Below are 24,454 nucleotides of genomic sequence, written 5' to 3' on the forward strand. Positions count from 1 at the left end.
GATAGTGATAGTGATTGTTCATAAGTTTATATACATTATCTAATGTCAATCGAAGGTATCAATTCTTTTTCTCCATAAGAGTACTTTTTCATTTATATGTGTTCAAAAATACATGTGTTCAACCGTGAAGCATATGTCACCTACAACGAAAAAGAGTTTTCCTATACTTAATATTTCCTTTATATACCTATGAAAGTCTATTCTTCGCGTAGTATGAAATTATGAATAAATCTGGAATATTGTTCAATCTGAAAAGAAAAATAACTTATTGACATCATTCATTGATACGAGATTCAGAATGTTTGTTTTGTCTTGCAGAAAAAGAAGGCAGCCCTCCCTTTCTTTTAATGTGAAATAGAAAGCGAAAATTTGAAAACAGATTTTTTGGAAATTTACTTGCAAATATCGTTTTCAATATCGTGATTTTCTTCCCAATGGTACTGTACTTTCAAATTTTCCAGTATCCCTCTAAAAACAAAAAGTCGAACCTCGTTATTGTTAACGTAGGCATTACAAGGAAGAGAAGTATTAGAAAGCAGCTCCTTTTTGTTATGGATTTCTTTATAATCATGTAAATAAGAAATTCCGGAAATTTTTTCCTAAAGAATTTAATTCTTGTGCTTTGATTGATAATTATTACACTACATACTAACTTTTCGCATACTGTTCGCGTCTAACAATTTCCTAATAATAACTACTTCAAAATAACATATGTTCTTGCACGAATTCAAAAGTACGTATGATACAATTACAATTGATTCTAAAATAATAATTATTTAAAGATATTAAGATACTAATTAAACGTTTCACTATATTTCAAAATCTGGAACAACAAATTTTTATTTATAAAAAATGAAACTGTGTTTATATATTCTTTGTCATGATGCTATTTCTTATTACCATGTCGACATTTTTTAAAATTCATTTTGTTATCTCTACGCAATATGAAAATTCATATACTGCTTAATATTTTTTACATATTATCCATCCACCGCATGATATCTCCTGAAAAATCAAAATATTAATGTTATATTATTACAATGCTTCTTAAATTTCAATTTTTGACAAATTTGAAATCCAATATATTTTGCACAATTATTATTTATCAAAAAATTCCAAGTTAGTAACTTTCTTTTCAAATGGCAAATAACATATACTTTGACTTACCTGTAAGTTTTTGTTCCTAATCATCATTTCCTCTTATAGAACATCATTATTGTTCTTATAATTACTACCAGTGTCATAGATATTGTAGTGGCTACAACTGAATTAATAGAAAATGATAAATAACTGTGTATAACACTAACACATAATTGTGTATAACAATGACAGATAACTTTTACTTACATATCAGTCGATAAGGGATTACTGTGATATCCTGTTGATGTTTCTTAAGGCACTTGATTAGGTGCGATACGGTATCATTCCTTATGGTATACTGTAGATAAGTATTTTAGAAAATAACAAGAATAAATCTAAATTATTCAGAGGTTCCAGTTTCGGCTTAGACATAAATACAGGACCATTTGCAAAGAAGAAAGGGTGCGTTTCTACAGCCTCGTTATAGTAACCATGAATACCAATCTCTGAATTACTGGTTACTAAACATAAATATCCTATAAAATTTAATATATTTCTTTAATTTTTAATACATACATGAGTTAGTAGTTCTAAATTATGAATCATCCTACCTGTGATATTACACTTTTCCTTATAATATCATCACTCGAGTGAACAACATTAAGATCATGTAAACCATGTCATCCTATCTTACTGTGAAGATACTTAGTTATGTTATCTAACATTATAAAAATATCATCAAATTCAAGTCCTTTTATTCACATCACATGGCCACGACGATCTGGTTCTTCGTTATATAATGTTCTAAAATTTGTCGTATATATAGGATGTACAAACTGTGATATCAAGGTATCAGTTCTTCCTTCCCAAGGGACAGTTTCATTAAAATTCTGATAGAATTAAAAATTAATTATTAATATTCTAACAATCATATATGTTAAATACATTATAGTCAACGATATATACCTGAGCGAATGTAGGGGTGATTCCTTGATAATTATAAATGTCATCAGCCCACATCATTGTGCCACTTCTTTGTACTCCAGCCTCTAGATTAACAGCCTAAACAAACATACGAAATTTTATAGAAGCTGTACAAAATATAGTATATATGCGCAATATTGAAGCGTTCAAGGGGATATAAAGGTAATGTACATCACATACACGTGTACTCTCATGCAACAAAATACAATTAGATTTAATAGTATAAGCTCTTTTATTCATCATAATAGATTGGAAATTTAAGTGTCTTACGAGGGTGAGTAAAAAGTTACCCGCTCTGTCGGTGTAGAATTTATTTTAAGCAATTGTCAAAAAAGACATACATCATTTTTTGACATAATCACTCGATTTCTGTATACACTTTGTCCATTTGCCGAAGGACCTTTATATTTTCTCATTAAAAAATGTTTTGGGCTGAGCTGCGAACCACGAATGCATCGTCGTCTTCACCTTTTCATCAGCTTTTTCGGCATCCATCTCGCACAAACTTTTTAAAATCCAAATCTGTCGTGTACTATTGCATAAGCAGAGCCGTGGCTGATTTGCAAATGATTTGCCACATTATCCACTGTCACTCGTCTATTCCATAGAGCATAAGTTCATGAGCACGTTCAATGTTGTCATCGTGGATGTGGACGGGCGTCCAGCTGTTTTTTCATAACACTTGTGCGATCTTCTTTGAACTTTTGTGCCCATTCAAACACACTTCGTGACAAAACACTTTCTCCATAATGTGCATTAAATCTTTGATAAATATAGGCATCAAACATAACCTCCGACCACAAGAAACGAATCACAGCATCCTGCACTGTTTTCCTGCAAATCACCATTGCAAAGCGCCATTACTCGCGCAACGGTCACAAACGAATTGACGTAACACAAAGAAACCTGCGCAGCAGCACTGAACAGATATTGACGTCATACGAAGAGTGCAGATGGATCAATACGGTCGACAGAAGTTTTAACTATCTGGAGTGCGGATAAATTTTTACTGAGAGTCGTATAGGAATCTATAATCTGTAAGTACACCTTTGGCTGAATGGAAATTTCTCTTACATATAGTCAAAAATGCAGAAACTGTGTATTGAATTGGAAAGTGATAAAAAATAAGTGAAGTTTCGAGGTTGCATGTGATTGCATGAGTACATAGGACGTTTTTAGCGAATAAAAAATAATTTTGAAAGACACGAGACTTATCTTGTATTTTATGCACTCTCTGTGTCCGAATTTCCAGAAGCTCTCTATCTTATGAAGTGTTTTAGATTAGCCGGAAAATTTTGTACGTACATACAAGAAGTATACGATCTAAGTGGAATATTCCATTATTCTCTTGATACAAAAGAAACGAAATTTACAGAACTTCTCAGAAAGTTGGTTTATTATTACCAAATTAATAGAATTAATATACGTTTATCATCTTTACATACCTAAGTTGTGGAGGTTTATCGTGCGTAAAAAATTAGTGTCGTTTCAAAGTTACATTTCGTACATTTTAAGCCTATAATTTGTAACGTACAAAACAATGTAAATTTGAGCTGTTTCTTATCTCCACAATAAGAAAATCCAACTTTACGTTTTTTACACAATGATATTTATGGAACAGTAATATCATATTATTGCATCGCTTGGAGAATGAAGTCAAGGTACGATGTGACCCTAGTGTAAACGCTGGGATACCCAGCTGTGCCGCACTTATAAGCATAAGACACAATACCTATTAAATACGAGGTTAATTCATGTTGTATCAGCAGTGATCCGCCGCGGTCAGCCTGAAAGGATCGTTAAATTTTTAATCAAAGATACTGAAATATATCGATCGAATTGTATTGAAATTATACTTATATACAGTAATAATCTTCTATTGATTTGTGTATTGAAATACTCCAATTTATAACGTACATGTTATATGTATTTTGAGCAAAACTAAGATTAGAGGAAATTAGATTAAATACCATAACGAGGTGTGAGAAGTGGGCAAAACTATTAAATTGTGTTTATCTATTATTTTTAATGTTTAAGACGTCGATTTGATGTTAATTCGAATCGACGTGTCTTCAGATACCGTATAGTTTGTAGTAACTCTGTAACTTAATTACCGTACAAGAATCCTCTCCACCCTGAGCATGTTCGGCGCATATTATACCATCAGTGATATCAGGTGCATTAGGAAATTTGGAATAAGCTATTTTGCATTCGGCGTTCTTAATCACTGGCATTTGTACTTCCATTAATGCATTACGTCGTGGTCGTCCTACGAAGAAAATAAGAAAGATATTTAAGACTGGAACTATTTAATTTTATTATAAAATTGATATCACTTACTATATCTTAATGCTCCCGATCCAGCAACAAGGGGGTTATAGCCGACGAAGTTGCTCTTTCGTAGGGGCTCTTTCGTACAAATGGGATATACGTACCCTGAAAAATAAAAAAATAAATGAAAATGCAGGAAACTAATGACCAAAAGTATGAGAAAGAATTATACACGCTTTATGACACAATATATGTGTACAGTAAGAAATTTCAGGATATGATACTTCAGTAATACTCAATAGCATATATATATATATATATATATATATATATATATTTGAGGACTTACTCGAAAATGGCACCTCCTCCACCAATCTAAGAATGACAATATTATGATTGTGTATGTTTTCTATTCCATCCATATGTGCACAATGTGCTGCGGTCAAAACATGCCTAGCCGATATCAGGGAACCTCCGCACTTCCATAGTGGTTTGTCTGGGTTTCGGGGATTACGAAAACCTAATGCAGCGATTCATGGCCAAGCGCCTAAAATGCAATAGTCATAGTTGTGAATATACATAATTTTTTCTCACATAACGAGTAACAACGATTATTACCTATTCGAAATTCGATCATACAGCAGACGATAAGTACATACGTACAAATACTCTGAAACAGAGATTTGATAAAGACAGAAATTAAATTTTTATTCCAGTGGAATACAAATTATTAAATAATTCTATATAATTTCTATTTGAACTATACTGAACTATAAAGTTCAAACGTGTAATTTCTGCCCTAACAGTTTTTGATCTCTATCCATATTATTACTCCTATATCAATTTTTTATTTCAAGCAAAAAGATACTCTTCCTAACATGAAGTAAAAGAAAGAAATAATTCAAGTTAATAAGTAAAGTTACTACCGATAAAATCATAGCATTATTATTTAGTCTAATTGAAATGTACATTGATGTGCTGTTTAATGCCTTTAAAGTTCATTCTTTGCAGTAAATGGCTTATTATTAATCGGAAAGAAAGACATAAAACGTACCAAGTTCAGCTGGTTTACCATCGACCACCCTGGTATGAGAGACGTTGCTAAAACCTCAGTATGGTGGTCGCAAAGCCTTATACTTATACACAGTTTTTATTAAAATTTCTCTCTTCTCTTTGTTTGGATCGTTCGGACAGCAAACGATCGTAACATTGCCCTGGTATCTGCACACTGATCGTCTATAAAAATCGGTGGCTGTACGGTACTGTATCTGCCATATTTCTTGCAGAGGTTTACATTTTCTGTAGTCAAGGCACCTGCCTTCTTGATTGTCCGGTGTGGTACATTCTGGATCAAACAATTTTAAAACATTTATACAGTTCAAAGATGCGTAAGAAAGCGACACCGATTACTCAACTTTCGAAGTAAAAAGCCGATCGAGTCCACCGGATTGCCCTACAGACACGTATTAATCCGTAAGAGTTAGTCATCATGTTGATAATAATTATCTAAAGAAACTTTTCACGTGAAAATATAAAATTTTAATTGATTAGATATTGTGTTAGCCATACTTAAGAAAGAAAATGAAAATGAATGAAATGAAAGAAAAGGACTACCTTCAACCTCATTTTTTAAATAAACACTTTGTCAGTTTTGCGGTAAATAAGTTCTTAGGAATTCAGGACAGTTTTTAGTGAATCATTTTGTTTCGACCGTTCGCGGAGAGACGCGATCGCGAGATAGCACGTCAACGAGAGTTGTAATTTCCCGTTACGATTAAATAATCGACGCCACGAACTGATCAGTTCAGTAGTTCAATGAAATTCCACAGAATTAACACAAATAAATTAATGTTTATTTCAACAACTTATTAACTAGAAAGATATAAATGGAACAAAAAAAATGTAACTGCGTTTTGGTTGATAAGTAATGCGCGACATACCACCTGTGTTGACGGTTCGACTTCTCGAAAAGTTCTGAACGCCTTTCGATTTTTTTCGTTTTTTCTGGAAGGCGACCCCCACTACGTTCGGATCACGCCACATTCTTTTACGCGAGGTAAAATAACGACCACGAGTCGACGTTTCTGGAAGTCGCCCTGCTTAATGAATCATGCGCTTGCCACTACAATGTTTGTTTGCCGGGCAGACGCGACGGTCCGTCTGCGACATTATAGTGCCGCGATCGATAGTTAAGAATATGACCTATGGTAAGCCGCATGGCGTAACATTCTCCCCCCGTTGAGAGGGTACCGATCAAACTAGCGAGGTGTGGTTGAAGTTCCCATCTTATTTCGTCTCGGTGGCTAGTTGTTCGGGTTTCTCGAGATCGGGTTGAATTGGCAGTGGGACAAGCCTTTTGACGCCCCGATCCAAAATGCTTTTTGCCGTCTGAACTGTAGCTGTCCGGATGACACTGTCACGACCGGCATACTTCAAATCCGACGGACTGACGATAGAGATAAAGCACTCGGCGACAATGTATATCGCTGAAGTGCCTAATGAACCATCAACATCCCAACGGTCCTTCCACCGAAGGTTCTAGAAGAAAGAGCACGTGGCAACGGTCGCGGACGCCTAGCAAATGCATGGACGGTGGGGATGTTGAGGGATGACAAAAGAAAGTAATCGGATCCGATCGAAAGTAAAATCATAAGAGTCAGTCTTAAAAAGTCACGCCCAGAGTTCGGAAGTAGATTGTAAAGTGTATTGATGTTAGAAAAAAAATAAAGTTTTCTTTTTTTTATTTTTTACCTCAAATTCCTTTTTTATTTTGTTATTTTACGTGACAACACCATCGGCGCCTGGATGAACTCGGCCCAGAGGCCAATGCATGGAGGGAACGTTGTCCTCTCTGAGGATGACGATTGTGCCCTTTTGGATGCTGTGTCCACCCTTGCTCCATTTATTGCGGTTGGTTAGCTCGTTCAAATACTCCTTATGCCAGCGGTTCCAAAAATGTTGTTTAAGCTGTTGGATATGCTGCCATTTGGAGAGTCGGTTCGATGGAATGTCTCTGAAATCTCGATCACGTAAGCACATTAATGAATCGCCAATGAGGAAATGTCCGGGAGTGAGGGCTAGGAGATCATTTGGATCGGTGGAGATAGGAGTTAGCGGGCGGGAATTGAGGACTGCTTCTATTTCTATGATAAGAGTATTACGGTGTTAAGCTCATATGTTTCTGTTTCTCCACTCGCGCTGCGCCATAATATCCTTTGATATTTCCGATCCTCTGGTCGTACGAGGAATTGCCGATACATTTTCTCGATCTCGCCAGTGAGTACGTACTGATGAGCGCGGAATCTAATTAATATACAAAATAAATTGTGAATTGATTCGAGAATATAGGATTTCCCCATTTTCATGATTATCGTGATTTTTGTATAAATATATTTTTGAAGATACTAATAATTAGGTACTTATAAATTAGTATTATCAATTATTTTGCATTTATAATTCCGCCTCTAGTATAAGTGTTAATTGAAAACTAACTTTATGTTTCAAAAAGTACTAGCAAAGTCGTTGAGTAACAAGCCACTGATGCTAACACAAATAGCATTGTCGTAATTAAATATTTCTAAATATTCATTTTTCATTTTGAACCTGTAGAAACAATTTATTATATATACTATTAGCTAAGTAATTGCATATTTAATTAAGTCGAAATATAAAACTTAGTTATTTTAATAATTTAAAAAATAAAAAACTGACAAACATTTCAATTTAATTTATGGTTGGAACAAAAGACATTTCATTAATTGAAATATTGCAACGCAGAGTACTTTCCAAAATACGCCGAGAGTATTCCTGATGGTGAAACGAGCGTTGCTTCATCGAACGCAGCTAAAGAAAACAACATCTATGTAGTTGGTGGTACGATGCCTGAAATAGAGGGCGATAAATTGTACAATACCTGTACTATTTGGGGTCCCGATGGAACTTTGATAGCAAAACACCGAAAGGTAAGTAATATATTCCTTTATGGCTTTGAATTTGAAAATATTGGGGCGAAGAAAGTGACTCTATCTAGGAATAATTTAGGAATATACATATGTACATACGTATACTATAACCAATTCTATAATTTACGGTTTATAAAATACGTTATGATACGGGAAACGCCCATTTTTGTTGTAATGTGTTTGTGTTGTATAAATTTTTCAAATACTTAAAATATTATTATACTTATTTTTTCTCCTTTTTAAACATTATTAAATGATAAGATTTTTTAATAAAAGAAAGTGATAAAAACGCTGTCAGTTATTAAATAAAAAATAATTAAAGTTTAGGAGTTGGTAACTTTGATATTAAATTACAAAAGTTGCAGCAATAGAATTAGCGACTACATTTTTATGTTATTAGGTACATCTATTCGACATCGACATTCCTAATAAGATTACTTTTCGAGAGAGTGATTCACTCAGTCCTGGTAACTCCCTAACGACGTTCGATGTGAAGGGCTGCAAAATAGGTATTGGCATTTGCTATGATATTAGATTCGAGGAAATGGCACGCATTTATCGGAACAAAGGTACAGTAACTTAATCGATCAATACTTAACTAGCAAAAAATTAAATATCTTTCTTAAATATATTCTATATAAAATTAATATAATCTGTAACTCTGTATAAACAGAAGCTTAATTTAAAAAAACCAGTATATTTGCTGAAAATGAAACAAATAAAAGAATTAAAAGCACAATAAGAGGACTGTCCTCGCATATTCAGAAATGATGGAATGTGAACCGTGCAACTACGAAGTTAATTGGTATTCGGTAGCTTCATATTTCCTGCTTCTCTGGGTTAGGTTGCCAAATGCTGATATATCCAGCGGCATTCAATATGACCACTGGACCACTGCACTGGTCATTACTTCAGCGTTTCAGAGCGAATGATAATCAATTATACGTTGCCTGCATATCACCGGCTCGTGTTCCTTAAGCAAGTTACGTCGCATGGGGACATACACAGTTGACCAATCCCTGGGGAAAGATTCTTTACGATTTGGAAACTCAAGAGAATATGGCAGTCACCGATATCAAAAAAAAAAAAAAAAAAAAAAAAAAAAAAAAAAAAAAAAAAAAAAAAAAAAAAAAACTGGCGAACCGTGTGTTACCACAACGAGACACGCGATGCTATTTGTCGCTTTAAATTGTGCCGCAACTCGTTTTTGAGATCTTTGCCAGGGGCGCGTTAAAACATGCTGAAAATATATTTCTGGCTTTTCTGGGGTTTAACTGAAATATGACAAATAACGTTGTAAAACATATGTACTTATGACTTACAGAGTAATTGAGTGTACAAAATATATAGTATACAAAATAGCCAGCGATTTAGGGCTTTAAAAGATCAAAAGGAAAGAAAAGGAAAGAAAAGAAGAAAGATAATATATTGTGGCAGTCTAAGTCGATCTAAGAAAATAGATAAAGGGAGGGAGGGGCAAAGCTAGTTAATCTGGAAAGAATCCAAGCGTCAATTTCAAGCATTTACAGAGAATCAAGCGGGCTGGTTAAAGTCGTGAGTTGAGCAATTATCCCGCGTTAGGTTCAATCAGGTTAGTCCCACGCGAAATTGATCCAACCATGCGAAAACGAGTGTATTCTGATTTCTGTCGCAGATACTTCTGGCTAGTGCAGTACCTACACGGTGGTTGTTGAAATAGCCGCTTCTCATCTATTTTCCGCAGCACGGACATCATCCTTTGATCCCTTACGACTAACGAAGTTTTCGAAGATGTACGGCAGTTTGAGATTCTACTTGAAAATGATCATGATTGCGGTCTGTGTGCCGTCTGCTCTTCTTTTTGTCCTTCCGTTAAAGACTGGTAAGTTGATACTGATTAATTATGCGATCGAAACCCTATATAATGGCTACAAAAATGCCGCTAATATAATATTCCTTCTTTCTTGTATCTTCTTTCTTGTATCTTCTTTCTTGTATATATATCTTGTATATATATATATATATATATATATATATATATATGTCGGGTCACGATTCGAATTTTGGGCGCGCGACGACTCTTCGTGTGGACTAGCCATCGTTTCACAAAGCCGAGATTTTATTTAGACATATATACAGGTCTATCACTAAGCTTAACAAATAATAAGTACAACTAATAATAAGTCTAACAAACACTAAGCCTAATGAATAATACGATCTACGAATAATTAAATTAAATAATACTATTAGCAATGTTTGAGTTCAAACGAATCCACGATCACCGGGATAACTCCTTACTAAGCGAAACTAACTTAGACGCAAATGCGATCGTCGAAAATGCTCGATGTATCACTGCGCCAAATACGATAAGGATAGGTTCGACAAAAACAAAGCTAAAATAGTTAGGTTCAACCTTGGCGATTTCGTGTTACGTAAAAACGAGGAAAGAAACCAGACGAAGTTAGATCCGAAATTCAGGGGTCCATTCGTAATAGCCGAGATTTTGGAAGGAGATAGATATACCCTAAAAACCTTAGACGGCAAACGATCATATAAGGACAGACACGACAGACTGAGAAAAATGCCAGAAGGTTGCGTCCCTGCTGAGTTAGACGTCTGCGGTGATGACAACGGCGGTGATAATAACGATGCAAGTACACTGACCTCAGAGGATCATTAACACTGCGTTGTGGTCATAGTAATACACCGAGTGGTTTTATGTGCTTTTGTTGTAACCCGTTGAGTGGGTTGATGTGTTTTTGTTGTAACCCGTTGAGTGGGTTGATGTGTTTTTGTTGTAACCCGTTGAGTGGGTTGATGTGTTTTTGTTGTAACCCGTTGAGTGGGTTGATGTGTTTTTGTTGTAACCCGTTGAGTGGGTTGATGTGTTTTTGTTGTAACCCGTTGAGTGGGTTGATGTGTTTTTGTTGTAACCCGTTGAGAGGGTTGATGTGTTTTTGTTGTAACCCGTTGAGTGGGTTGATGTGCTTTTTGTTGTAACCCGTTGAGTGGGGTTACGTGCTTTTGTTGTAACCCGTTGAGTGGGGTTACGTGCTTTTGTTGTAACCCGTTGAGTGGGCTTACGTGCTTTCTGGGTGTAATGCACCCAACGTGGCAATATGATCCAACAAACTGAGGTTCACCGGTGTACGAAATCGAAAATGATCTGTTGTGTCATTACGGTCTGGCTGGCGACTCACAGAACGCACCTAACACTTTGAATACAAATTATAACATTACAAATTCCTATTCTCTTTTATTTTTCTGTTGTCAAACCTCCGAACGAAACTTTGTTATTGCACTGGACCCTTGACTTACTTGGACATTTAGTTAAATCGCAAATAATGTCAGTTGTATCGAATCTAATGTAAGAAATACGATATTTTAGTTACACACGAGGACGTGTGATAGTCAGGATGGCCGTGTCGGAGATGAAAGAACACCGGAGCCTTTGGAATTTTGGATAATCCCGCAACATTGTAACCTAGAGTCTACTATAGCTGTAATTGAACAATTGTAGTTATTCAACCCGATTGTAATTATTCGAGAATTGTGATAATGAGCTTGGGTTCGAGGCGACAGTCAGTCGCCGAACGTAGCCGCGGTCACGGGATGAACGCTTTGCCTAACAAAGGTATGAAGTAATTCTATAGCTCTCCTTAAAAGAAATATTTGTGGCGACACGCGACAGTAAACATTCCAACGGTTTCTGTCCCGTGGCTCGCCACGTGCAGACCCTATTCTTCGAGTAAGATGATTGCCAGATGTCGATGCGTCTCCGCAGTACATGTTCGGCTAGCCCGAGGGCCCGTTATAAATCTTAAGGTTTAGTTAACTAAAGTCCTTCAAACAGACAAACAGTCTTTGTCCCAACTACGGGAAGATAGGGAAGACATATTTTTCAACGAGCGGCGTCTCCCACTAGCAACTTTCCCTCGAGGGCGGCTAGCATCCTTTTCTAACCACCGATATGGAGATTAACCAATTAGCAGCAACACTTTCTGAACGAAGGCTTTTCTCGACGAATCCGATGATCTCGTATCCTTAGACACACCCCGTTATAGTTTTCCTGTGTGGCATCATCGGGACGGGAAAGGCTTTCTCGCTCGCGATCTCATCGATCCAAGAGTAACGCCTTCGCGATCAGTGATTATTCTCAGACTTAGACTTTGTGAGTACGTTCTGTTGTCATCCCGTTGACCGCGGATTCGTTATTGAACCTAGGATCATTGTCATTAGTATCTCGAGCACCTAACTACCGCGGTTACTTGTCCGGTTCTATAATAATCGTATTTGCACTAGTCAATGTCTTCTCCATTGCATAACGACAACGTGTAACCCAAACGAAGATTCGTTTCACGCCCCTAACCCTAATTCTAATGTAAACCCGATATATATATATATATATATATATATATGTATGTATAAGATTTATAAAATGAATGCTCGGTAAAATGTCTGTGATAAATAATAGCAATTAAAATGGAAAAATTTTTAATTGCATTGCTTCGACTATACATATACATATACTTAATGTGACTTACTTTGTATGAGAAAAATTCTGTTTGCCAATTCGATATCGAGAGCTGATAATGCTAACATACGATGAAACGATAACAGAAGAATCCGAATATTCAGAACTTTTCACGATATATGTTAAATAATATTATGAAATAAATTAAATAATTACCCCGCATTGCTTCCAGCGTACGTGTTCACGATTCTCGGCGAAATCGAATATGGCAGCAGGAAATCAACCAATCACAACTTCGGAAGAAAGTAAAGCGCGGGAAGAAATCGCGGCATCCAGCTTCCTGCGAATCTATTCTCGATCTCGATGTAAGCAGTAATCTTTCGATAATCGTTTTGCAAAATGGCGTGTCTTAAACGAAGTGTATAGTAAAATTCGTATTTGAGAGACGCATAAATAAACGATATCAGGCTATTTCCCGCGAGAAATTCACGTTCGGTTGCAACATAACATGTCACGTATGTATTTTCGTCGAAAACTGATTTCGAGGGACGTGTATATGTGCGTATCAAGTTACTTGGCGAAAGTTCAACGACAGACTGTGACTTTAAAACAGTATGTATGCCTATGTTTGTTGTCCGAGAATTGGAAGAATCTGTCATGTTTTGTTTACGTCGGCTGTAATGGAGTGGTGTTTTTGTCTTGTGGTAACTGAATGTCTCAAACAACAAACTCGAGATTTCAATCGATCTTCGAAAAGAAGTCATACCCATTGGCCTTGGGTGAGTTGTGATTTCATTAACTTTTTAATTCATAATTGATAACATAAGGTTATTGTAAGACCGATGAAAATATGGATAGCAACCAATTGCAATTGAATATCTGGCCTGTCTTGCACTATTGAAATTTTGCAAGTCACTAAAGTTACCAGCATTAATATGTTCCCTTGCACAAGTTTGACGATAAAACAAATGAAATTTTACTATTTGCAAGTTATTTGATTATTGTATTTAACGAAAAATTATAAAATCATAAAATAGAATTCTATATAACCTGTAAATCGTAACTTGTCAATCTACTAGTACATATATTATAAATTGGTAAACTTTTGTGTGTGGGGGAGGGGGTGCTAGATGTAACACTGATACGACATTTTGAAAAAATATTTAATTATAATCATGAAAGGCGTTATTGAAATATTGAGTTTTTATTAATGTTCCTTGCAACTTCGAGTTTGCGTACTATATTTAAAATGTACATAAGATATAAAGTATATTGACAAGTAACAGTCACAAAATTGTTTCAAATGAGGATAATCATCCTAATATCAACTTATCAATTGTGATCTGATAAACAAGAATTCAAAATACAGTTAAACTGTGTTCTACATACAATAATCTTTTTCGGAGGAGATTTAAATATATGAACATATTGTGATATTTTGTCCATAATAACATGAATAATATAAAGTTTCGTATTACATATACTCTATTTTTTAATATATTCTGCATATCTCATTTTATGACAACAGACAAGCAAACTATATTCCCATTATAAGCTTCGCTCTAATTTCGCATCGTTTCACCTGAATATATCGTGAAATTTCATCCCGTCAAAATTTTGCGTCAATCTTTTTTATCTTAAAGGATTAAAGACAGTTGCAAAACGCCACGATGTTTCGGGGTTTGTTTAAATTTCCGCCAAATGAAAAAGAAGTTTCGCGAAAAATGGTAGTTACTAACGGCACATCTGGTTACAATTTTCGTTTACAATTCTTTTGGCGAGTAAATATGACGTACTGGGTCGATACTAAGTAGTCGGTTGTCCCTGAAATTTGAACTGTTGAGAACGAGGTAATAACAGGGCGACTGGTTTGTTGCTGTGTAACGTATACACGTTTCTGAATAGTTTTCTACTTTAAATGAAATTAACTGCTACCCGACGGAGTTTCGACGTAGCGATAAACACGCCACTGAAAAAAGCGACGAATGGGAATGGAAAATACGTAAAGATTTTTTTGACAAAATAAAGAATCATTTTGTCAGATTTCAAGAAGAGTTTGGGTAAATTCAATTTATGCTCTTTGCTACTTGACTTATGTTTATAACACTAAAAGTTATCTTTACAAGCAGCGAAGTGATTTAGTTTCATCCGTAGTTCGGTTGCTTCCAATTTTTTCATTTTCACATTGTGTAAATTTCGACCAATTGCGGGGAGACGTAATCGCGAGGAGAGACGTCAACGGGGGTCGTAAATCCCCGTTACGATTATAACAATCGACACCACGAATTGATCGATCCCCTGATTTCCGTTGAGATAATAGGGGTGATTGAGTTTGTATAACACTGTGATTCACAGAATTATAAATTATATATTTCCAACACTTAGATTACACTGACGTAGAGAAATAAATAGTTAACAACTTGTCGCATGAAGATGCGATAGATATGTACGCTAGAGCAGGGCTCTTATAATGGAAATTAATGTATTAATGGACTTAGCACTATAATATATTTAGGAGAGAAGATGTGTGTTCGACAACACCGAGAACCGACAAAAGATTTGCGTGAAGTATGCGACTCTCGCGCTATGTGTAGACTGCCGCGTTAGGCGTTAGTTTTTAGACTGTCTGTCGCTCTTTTTCTAATACGGAAGAAAAGTTCGGTGTGGGTGTGCCCCTGTGCCTAAAGAACGCGGATTCGTTGTTCCCACTTTCGTTAGAAAAAGTGAGGGCCACGAAGCGCGGTGTCGATTGGTCATGACCTGCACTACTGCTCGAAGGGATGAGTATCGAGTCTCCTACCATCGTGGTGGATAGATGACTGTGTGCGTGAGAAAAACCTAGCTTGTTTTATTACAGGGCTATTCGGATTTTCCTAATGGGTGCATACCCGCTTTCTCCGTGTTTTAAGTGCGACTAATAAACCCAAGGACCTCTCTAAAAACCGACTGTGTTTCGAGAATATTTTTAAGCTTTAGAAATTCTTCAAGACAAACGGATTGAAGACACATGGCGAAACAATACAGGGAAGTGAAAGTTATGGTGGGTCCTTAGGTTTATTGAGGGTCGAAGTGACGTTACGCAGGTCGGTTGTTGTCCGGTCGCGCGGGCTGGCGTGCAGATGTTTTAGGCGGCGTAACACATTGCGTATTACAATATTGATGTTAAAATATTATTATAGAAAAACATGTTAGCAACTTAATTTTCTATTTGTTCGTTTCTCTGTTTTCCTTATTCTGTTTTTGGATTTGTGGTGGATGATTTAAATAATGACGTGACGAGTTGATACTTGATATTGTCAAATATATTTAAAATTATTCTAAATACAGAATTAATCGCACGGGAGACAAAGATTTTGTAACGAATCCTAGCGGCTGCCATTTGTCGTTCACGCGCTGTTGCCGATACCGAATGCGCTAATGTCACGTAAAATAACAAAATAAAAAAAGAAATTTGAGGTGTAAATAAAAAAAAGAAACTTTATTTTTTTTCTAACAACAATTCACTTTACAATCCACTTCCAAACTCTAGGCGTGACTTTCCAAGACTGAAGCTCTTATGATTTGACTTTCGATCGAATCCGATTACTTTCTTTTGTCATCCCTCAACATCCCCACCATGCATTTGCATTTGCTAGGCGTCCGCGACCGTTGCCACGTGCTCTTTCTTCTAGAACCTTCGGCGGAAGGACCGTTGGGATGTTGATGGTTCATTAGACACTTCAGCGATATTGCCGCCGATTGTCGCCGAGTGCCGCCACATCTTTATCTCCATCGTCAGTCCATCGGATTTGAAGTATGCCGGTCGTGACACTAACATTGTGGCGTCAGAGACGATGCGTTTTGACTCGCGAAAGGCGTTTTCGGTTTGCTTCGACCACTCGATTCGCCGCGAACAGCTCGTACGTATCTTTGTTCGCGGATCCGCGTAGTTTGTTGCACGAGTATACGTTTATATTGACACCGGTGTTCACAAGAAAAGAGATCCTTGGTGCCCTGTCCGTCACGAAAATGCGATGGGATACTAAAGCCATCGCCACATGCCGCGTTTACGGACGGCTGGTCTCGTTTCACTGGGTCCAGTTGCAAGGGGCCCGGCACTTCCTTGCGCGGTCTCGAAAGGTCTCGTGGTAATAGCAGAGACCAGACTTCTGCGGTCTGTCCTTCGAACTTGATATCAATCTTGCCTTCCGTATGTAGAATAACGATGTGAGGTGGATAGTGGGTGAAGGTGCCCACAAGAAATACTCTTGATGTTCAACAAAAAAGTTAATTAAATTATTAACAATCAACAGTCAACAATTTATGATCAACAATTAACGACTAACGATTAACTGTCAACAACAATTAACGATTAACGATGAACGATCAAAAACAATTAACGATTAACGATGAACAACGATTAACGATTAACGATTAACTATCAAGAGTCAATAATCACGTATCTCTAATTGTGTTTGCTTCGCTATGACGCTTAACCTTTCGCACTCCGCAGCTCGGGGCAGAATGAATCTTTGATTCGAAACCAAATGGATTCTTTTCTTTGTTGCCCCTCGATATCTCCACTACGCACGCGTTTATTAGATGTCCGCAACGGTTGCCGCGTATGCATTCTTCCGAATATTCGGCGAAAGAACTGTAGGGATATCAATGGTACATTAGGCGTGTCGGCCTTACGCTTTGAAGGTATAGCGCTTTGTGTCGCGAAGCCGTTGGAAAGTTCCATGGTCGAGTGCCACCACAGATGCATGACGATTAGATACAAACGCTTCAAGTATTACAATTAATAGCTGATACAATTGCAACAAAACAGATGTCCTTTATGCAAGACTACTGAAATTACACAGCTACAATAAAATAAGGAATACGTCTGTACTATGGGAAACATAAATAAATATACACATAGTAGCTTATACAACATGTATGTGGAGGACGATTAAACGCGTTGTTGATTAATGACCAGACGAGTTGATACTTAGTGTAGTCAAATGTATTTAAAATTATTTGCAGTACAGAATTAGTCGTCGTTCGCTTAGTGTTGCTCGATATGTGTATACAAGGTAATGCTTACGTTCGTTCGATATTAATTCGCTATAAGAATGTTCGATACTAACTGTCTTAACGATCGTGTTCTTTTATTTATACTCGGGGGAGTATCGAAAACTTTAAATTCAACCTCGGTTGACGATTGCACGTAGCGGCAACATTGTTTTGCCCGGAGTTTGTTTATCGTTACGCTTTGCTTGTCACGTAAAAGTAATGGGAAAATAATAATAAAAAAATGTTGGGTTCTTGAACCAGAGTTCGAGATACCTCTATTCTATAATAGGATTACAAGTGTGCGATTAAACTGTTACCGAAAGACTGAAGCCTCGATCAAGAACCAGCCCTTCTAGATGTTCGTTTATCTTATGCCTACGTGCCGAATTCATAATCCTTTATTTTGGGAGTCGGTGTCGTGTGCAAGGCGGTTCAGGTTTCCTGAGTCGGTTGGACATATTTGTTGACGTTACATTCCCCCAGTGTTAGAGTGCGGCTGGTCCTCCAGACTCTTATTTTCGGTGTAGTGCCTCCTTTTGTATGCCCTTTTGGAATCTTACATGCCTTGCTTCGAGGATGACTGAATTGGTGTCTTCAGGTAATTCTCGTAATGGTTGTATTTCAGGTGTGGAATATGTGTTTAAAGGTGCGCTCTATTGGTCTAGAGATATTGCTTATACCTGTGTCTTTTTTTTTCTTTGGTTTTACAACATAATACGCGAATACATAATTTGGAAGGTAGGCATTTGCTTATAATATCGAATAATCCTATTTTGTTAAATATACATATGTTCCTAGTAATGCTAGATCAATATAACTAATAATTTATAAGACACTTAGTTCCTATTTCTTAAGACTTCTAATTCTATGTTCATAATTAAGAGAGTTTACTTCGTTGGAAATTTGATTGAGGTGCATTCTATACGATTATACATTATTAATGATTTTTGGAGCGTTTTCAATTTTTGTTAGGATTTCTTCTAGACTGTCAGTTAAGGGTAAAGCTATAGTTTTGAAATTTGTTTTGTAAGTTATATTGGTTTTTAAGTTATTGTTTTCATCAAAAAATTTATCTATATTTTTATTCATTAATTCTAAATTATCGTTATCCAGAGTTACAAATAGACTTCTAGAAATGGATCCAACAAAATTCAATGAGCCTCTTCGGTAACAAGTGTGTGTCATAAATTTAATATGCATGATTACATTGTCTAAATTTCTTTTGCGAGCGCGTGTAATCATTTCATTGGAATACGGGCATTCACTTTTAAAATGTTCTGTTAACATTAGTCTAAATCTTTTAATTTCGCTGAGTTTTGCATATATATCCTTAATGTCTAAACCTATAATTACGTTTACGGATTCGCTATATAAGTATGCATGAGCTAATTTTTCTTGATATATAGAACTACCATTAAGGGGTATAACGTTTAGCTTAGCTAACTATGAAGAAGGTGAAGATCGTCCTGGAAAGTAAGGTTTAATACGGTTACCATGTATTTTCCTAATCGAGTGATTTACTATTATTTCATAATAAGGGGTTTTTCACTTTTTCAATGGTGTATGGCCCTGGCCATTCAGTATCTATCTTGTGTTCTTTATGATCGTTATGAATTAATACTAAATGTCCTTCTTTAAAAATAGATTGAGGTTTGGCAATTTTAGAGAAGTTTCTAATAAATTTTCTATAGTATCCAGCTAGCCCAAGGAATGATTTTACATCTGTAGGATTTTTTGGTAGTTTGAAATTCTTTACTGCTTCTATCTTTTTAGGGTTAGGTTTTACTCCATCTGCTGTCACTACATGTCCTAGATATTCTAATTCGGGCTTTAAGAATTCACATTTATCTGGTTGTATTCTTAGACCTACTTTCCCGAGTCTTTGGAATATAATGACTAAGTTTTTAGTATGTTCTTCCATCGATTGCCCGAATATAATGATATCATCGAGATAAACGAAACAATGATTGTTAATCAAACCTCTTAACGTGGTATCCATCATTCTTTGAAAGGTAGCAGGTGCGTTCTTGAGCCCGAATGGCATTCTATTATAGTGGAAGTGTTCTTATGGTGTGCTAAATGTAGTGTATTTCTTTGAATTCTCGTCCATGGGTATTTGATGGAACCCTGAGGATAAGTCTAAAGAGGAGAAATATTTCTTATTTCCTAGCTGTGATAGTATATCGTTAATGTCAGGTAGTGGATACGCGTCTTGGTCTGTTAGTTCGTTTAACTTCCTAAAGTCAATCACTACTCGCCACTTTTGTTTCCCTGATGCGTCGATTTTCTTTGGAACGACCCAGACAGGAGAGTTATAGGGAGAGTCGGAGGGTTCTATAATCTCTTTGTTTAACATTTCAGTCATCTGTTTATTTATTTCGGTTTTATGATGTTCGGGAGGACGGTAGGATTTTACGTTGATGATCTTGTTACGTAGATGATACATTTACACTGTACACGTGAATGTGTGTGTAAGCGTCAGAGGGCGTCCAGGTCTCAGTAGAGACAAAAGACGATTGGAGGCTGTTAGGAGAATCTAGAGGAGGTGGTTGACAACAAGCGTGCGTGCAAGAAGGTTATCGAAGTCTTCAGAGTGTAATATATATATGTATAGCTGTTGTGTGCGAAATAAAGTAAACTATTTGTATTTTCGAATCCTCTCTATACCTTAACATGGTAGCAGAGCGTGGTTACTAGTTTTGCAAGCTATTTAGTGCGTGGTTTTTAGTCTTGCGAGTTTAGTAAGGGAAGAAACGTTCAAAGAATATAAAATAAAAGAAAAAATACTTCAAGCACGTAGGAACGCTTGAGTAAAGAATAGGAAATCAATTAAAATGGAGAGATCGGAAATTATGCTATCGATATTCGATGGTGAGGGTTACGGTATGTGGAAGAAAAGAATAACAATGTTTCTGAGATATAAAGAATGTGATATTGTTATAACTAGAGTGAAGACTGAAACAGACAATCCAGACTGGGATAAAAAGGATCTGAAGGCGATAAATATAATTTACAGTGCCTTCTCAAATAGACAATTAGAATATATTAGGGAAGAAAAAACAGCGTATGAAATAATGAAAAAGTTCGACGAAGTGTACTTGAAAGAATCGACGGCACTAGATCGTGTGCAGAAGGAGATTGGAGAAGATAAGTCTTGATAAATACAGTGATTCAGCATCGTTTTTTAGCGATCTTGAAAAATTAATAAATGAATTAAAAGGTGCAGGCGCAAAAGTGAGTGAAAGGGAAAAGCTGAATTACATGATAAATACGTGTTACGTCGCGTAACTCTACCTAGCCCAGGCCACACACCGCGGGCAAGATGGCAACCAGATGTCTTCGGATACTCACTGCGTACCCTCAATAGTCTCAAGTATCTTCCATAAATCTTAGGAATTTCCTAGTCGAGGTCCTTCAAACTGAACAAACGTCTGTTTCCAAAGCATTTCTAAAGACCTTTGTCTACTACGGCTTGACAAGGGAAAGTTGGTTTTTCTCACGTATGATGCAACTTTCCTCCCACGAACCACTTTCTCTCGAGGGCGGTTAAGACCCTTCGTTTAACCAATTAACAACGAAGACTATTTCCCTCACTCCCTTAGTCAAAATCGTCACCAACAAATCCGATGGTCCCGTGCGCTAGACACACCCATCCTTAGCTTTCCTCCGCCACAGCATCGTCTCCGAACATCACTGACTTTACATCCTTCGAACAGTCAACATCCTTCGACCGGGTTTACACCCGAAGATCAGTCAGTCTCAATCAAGCATCTCGTCAAGCGGTCAGCAATTCGAATACAATGAGTCGACAAATCCATCAGTATACGCGATAATCCGTCTAGAGACTCAGGTCGCACTCATTCGTAGTCATCTCATAACAAATATTCATTTTGTGTTACACCGAAGTTGTTGGTTTGTGAAAATATATAATAACCTGTTAGCAACAGCGTTATCCTTCATTTAACTACCCTTATTATCCTAAACGAAATAAGGGATCGAGCGATTCGCGGCGTCGATTAGCAAATCGTAACGGGAATTTACGACTCCCGTTGGCGCGCTTCTTCGAGATCGCGTCTCCCAGCGAACGTGCGAAAACAATACGTTACCCGAAGAGTATAGCTACATAGCGGATATAATAGATGCAGTGAAAGAAGAGAAACAAACGGTAGCGTGCGTGAAGAATAAAATAGAAATAGCGGAAAAGAAAGATAAGTCTAATCGAGGAGAAATGAAAACTAATGCCTTTGCTGCAAAAAAGGAAGGATGCTTCAAATGTGGAAGAGTGGGATATTTTGCATGAGAGTGTCAAAATGGCGTCCAAGCGGGAAGCAGTAACAGTTATCGGCGTGGGTCAACACGTGGTCGCAGCAGAGGAAGAGGAAACAAAGGCAATACGAACAGGGGGCGTGGAAACTTCCATCGTCAATCAGCAGCCGGCACGAGCGAATATGGCAACTCAGGAGCAGGCATATGGATGGCAACAGCGCACGCAGCACACAGCAGCGAGATGAACGAGATAAGTGGTAACGAAATAACATACTTATTTGTTAGGGAAGTGATACATTTACACTGTACATGAGAGTGTGTGTGTAAGGGTTAGAGGGCGTCAAGGTCTTAGTGGAGACAAAAGACTGTTGCCAGATGTTAGAAGAATCTAGGATAGTCGGTTGGCGACCAGCGTGCGTGCAAGACGTTCTTCAGAGAGTAATATAGATGTATAACTGTTGTGTGGGAAATATAGTCAATTATTTGTATTCCCAAATCCTCGAATTTCCTTAACATGGTAGCAGAGCGTGGTTACTAGTTTTGCAAGATATTTAGTGCGTGGTTACGATCTTGCGAGTGAGTTTTCAGTAAAGAAAAAAAAACTTTCAGAGAAAAAAAATATACTTCGAGCACGTAGGAACGCTTGAGTAAGAAAAGAAAAAAAAAGAAGAATCAATTAAAATGGAGAGATCGGAAATCATGATACCTATATTCGATGGTGAGGATTATGGAATGTGGAAGCAAAGAATCACGATGTTTCTCAAATATAAGGAATGCGAGGTTGTTACAACTAGAATGAAGAACGAAAGAGACGATGAAGACTGGGACAAAAAGGATTTGAAGGCGATAAATATAATTTATAGTGCAATATCGAACAGACAATTGGAGTATGTTAGGGAAGGAAAAACGGCGTATGATATAATAAAAAGGTTCGATGAAATGTACTTGAAAGAGTCGACGGCACTGCAGATCGTATGCAGAAGGAGATTGGAAAACATAAGACTGGAGAACTACACTGATTCAGCATCATTCTTTAACGATTTCGAAAAATTAATAAATGAATTAAAAAGTGCGGGCGCACAAGTAAGTGAGAGGGAAAAGCTGAATTACATGCTGAATACGTTACCCGAAGAATACAGCTACATAGCGGACATAATAGACGCATTGAAAGAAGAGAATCAAACGGTAGCGTATGTGAAAAATAAAATAGAAATAGCAGAGAAGAAAAATAAATCCAATCGAGGAGAAAGGCAAACCAACGCCTTTTCTGCAAAAAAGGAAGGATGCTTCAGATGTGGAAGATTAGGACACTTTGCGAGAGAGTGTCAAAATGGCGTCCAAGCGGGAAGCAGTAACGGCTATTGGCATGGGCCAACACGTGGTCGAAACAGAGGAAGAGAGAACAAAGGCAATACGAGCAGAGGACGTGGAAACTTTCATCGTCAATCAAGAACCGGCACGGGCGAGCATGGAAACTCAAGAGCAGGCATATGGACAGCAACGGCGCACGCAGCAAACAGCAGTGAGACGAATGAAATAAGTAAGAACGAAATAGTGTGGCTATTAGATAGCGGTTGTACCGATCACATAATTAATAATATAAATTATTTCGATAAATCTATCGACCTAAAAGAACCGGTAAATATATATTTAGGCGATAATAGACCGATAAAAGCGACAAAAGTTGGGAATGTTATAAGTTATTTTGAAGCATTCGGAAAACAAAATAAAATAAATATGAGGAAAGTATTTTACGCGAAAGAAATGTCCGCAAATTTGATTAGTTTAGGTAAACTAACAGACAATAAGAATACGGTTATTTCCAAACGAAATATTGCGAAAGTAATAGATGAGGATAATATACTTACAGCTGTAGCGTTCAAAGAGAATGGGACATATAGAATAAAAAGTATATTGAAAGGGAAGAAGCACTTAGTAAACAGCGCCGAACGTAGTGGTATGAGTAAAAAGGAAAGATGGCATAGGATGCTAGGACACGTAAATTTTAAATATTTAGAGATTTTGGGTAAAGAGCAGCTGGTGACTGGCATACCGAATGAATTTGAAAAGGAACTTTTGAAATGTAGGGTGTGTATAGAAAGCAAAATGCATAACTTACCTTTCAAAAATAATCGAACTAAGGCTAGGGAAATAATGGAAATTATTCATACGGACGTATGTGGTCCCTTTAAGACTACCGGATTCAATGGAGAAAAATATTTCATTTCATTTATCGATGATTATAGTAAAATAGCTAGGATCTATTGTATAAAATCAAAAGATGAGGTCTTTGATTCTTTCGTACAGTTCGTAAATGAAGCCGAAAATTTAACGGGCAAGAGGTTAAAAATATTAAGATGCGATAATGGTAAAGAATATTTAAATAATCGAATTTATAAAT

The 24,454-nt window shown here is 36.8% G+C and overlaps 2 long non-coding RNA genes across 2 annotated transcripts; one reads left to right on the forward strand and one right to left on the reverse strand.

The window, feature by feature from the left end:
• Positions 1-1,382: 1,382 nt before the first annotated feature.
• LOC126876838 (uncharacterized) lies at positions 1,383-2,462 on the reverse strand. Its single transcript, XR_007694551.1, has 4 exons — positions 2,355-2,462; positions 2,047-2,142; positions 1,692-1,970; positions 1,383-1,616 (listed from the first exon to the last, which is right to left on the reverse strand). It is a non-coding gene; the product is annotated as an uncharacterized LOC126876838 (long non-coding RNA).
• A 7,270-nt stretch (positions 2,463-9,732) lies between these two features.
• Positions 9,733-11,776, forward strand: LOC126876837 (uncharacterized). Its single transcript, XR_007694550.1, has 3 exons — positions 9,733-9,888; positions 9,952-10,158; positions 11,665-11,776. It is a non-coding gene; the product is annotated as an uncharacterized LOC126876837 (long non-coding RNA).
• The last annotated feature ends 12,678 nt before the right edge of the window (positions 11,777-24,454 follow it).

The sequence above is a fragment of the Bombus huntii genome, unplaced genomic scaffold (genome assembly GCF_024542735.1).
Source record: "Bombus huntii isolate Logan2020A unplaced genomic scaffold, iyBomHunt1.1 ctg00000098.1, whole genome shotgun sequence".
In the NCBI taxonomy this organism is placed as follows: domain Eukaryota; kingdom Metazoa; phylum Arthropoda; class Insecta; order Hymenoptera; family Apidae; genus Bombus; species Bombus huntii.